Source organism: Phaseolus vulgaris, chromosome 3 (genome assembly GCF_000499845.2).
Source record: "Phaseolus vulgaris cultivar G19833 chromosome 3, P. vulgaris v2.0, whole genome shotgun sequence".
In the NCBI taxonomy this organism is placed as follows: Eukaryota; Viridiplantae; Streptophyta; class Magnoliopsida; order Fabales; family Fabaceae; genus Phaseolus; species Phaseolus vulgaris.
This window is the reverse complement of record NC_023757.2, coordinates 24181743-24183440: the sequence shown is the minus strand read 5'-3', so window position 1 is coordinate 24183440 and position 1698 is coordinate 24181743.

Below are 1698 nucleotides of genomic sequence, written 5' to 3'. Positions count from 1 at the left end.
GTGTATCCATGAGAAGGAGTATGGCAAATTTCTGCAACCATACAACTTTTGTTTCTAAGATTGAACCAGAATCAGTCAGTGATGCACTCAAGGATGAACACTGGACAACAGCAATGCATGAGGAGATCAACCAGTTTGTGAGAAACGATGTGTGGACCCTTGTCCCTAAAACAACCCAGATGAATGTAATAGGTACAAAATGGGTTTTCAGGAACAAGTCAGATGACTCAGGCATCATTACAAGGAACAAAGCTAGGCTCGTTGCCAATGGTTATAACCAAGCTGAAGGAATTGATTATGATGAGACCTTCGCACCGTAGCAAGGTTTGAAGCTGTAAGACTTTTATTAGCTTTTGCTTGCATGAGTGGTTTCAAATTATTTCAGATGGACGTGAAAAGTGTTTTTCTCAATGGAGTTGTAAATGAAGAGATCTATGTTTCACAACCACCTGGGTTTGAAGATCACAAACATCCTGATCATGTATACAAGCTAAAGAAAGACTTGTATGGTCTCAAACAAGCACCACGAAAATGGTATGAAAGGCTAAGTCATTTTCTCCTATCTCATCAATAGGAAAGAGGAAGGGTTGATAAAACTTGTTCATTAAAAAGGCTAATTCTGATGTTATCTTAGTACAAATATTTGTGGATGATATTATATTTGGCTCTTCTAATGCAAAACTTTGTGAGGAATTTGTCAAAGCTATGCAGGAAGAGTTCGAGATGTCAATGATGGGGGAAATTTCCTTCTTCCTTGGACTGCAAGTCAAGCAATCCAAAGAAGGTATCTTTGTATGTCAAACCAAGTACTGCAATGACATACTTAAGAAGTTTGAGATGGAAGCATGTAAAGCTACAACAACGCCTATGTCAACAAATTGCTACTTTGATAGTGATGAAGCTGGACCAGAAGTTGATCAAACCAAATATAGGGGATTAATAGGCTCTCTACTGTACCTTACAACAAGCAGACCAGATATAATGTTCGTTGTCTGCCTTTGTGCACGATTCCAATCTTGTCCCAATGAATCACATCTCAAAGCTGCCAAGAGGTTCCTGAAGTATCTGAAAGGCACAACATCCATGGGGTTATGGTATCATTCATATTCTCCTATTCATTTAGTAGGTTACTCTGACTCTGACTTTGCAGGTTGCAAATTAGACAGAAAGAGTACGAGTGGAACATGCCATCTACTTGGATCTAGACTCATTTCATGGCATAGTAAAAAGCAAGCATGTGTAGCTTATCAACAACTGAAGCTAAATATATAGTTGCAGGAAGATGTTGTGCACAAATTTTGTGGATCAAGCAACAACTTGAAGACTTTGGATTGAAGCTTAACAAAGTTCCTTTGCTGTGTGACAACACGAGTGCCATAAATCTGACGAAAAATCAGGTTCAACACTCAAGGACAAAGCATATTGAGATTAGGCATCACTTCATCCGTGATCATATCAACAATGGAGATTGTGAAATTAAGTTTGTCTCAACAGAAAGTCAGCTTGCAGACATATTTACCAAGCCTCTATCCAAGGACAAGTTCTATTCTCTAAGGAATGAATTGGGTATAATTGACATGCATGCCTTGTCTTAAAAATGCTTTTAAATCCTACCTGTTCTCACTGGTTGACCGAAAACGTCTTCGTGCGTCTACGACAATCTCACGCCCAAGAATCCCTACGTTCACTCGTGCTTTC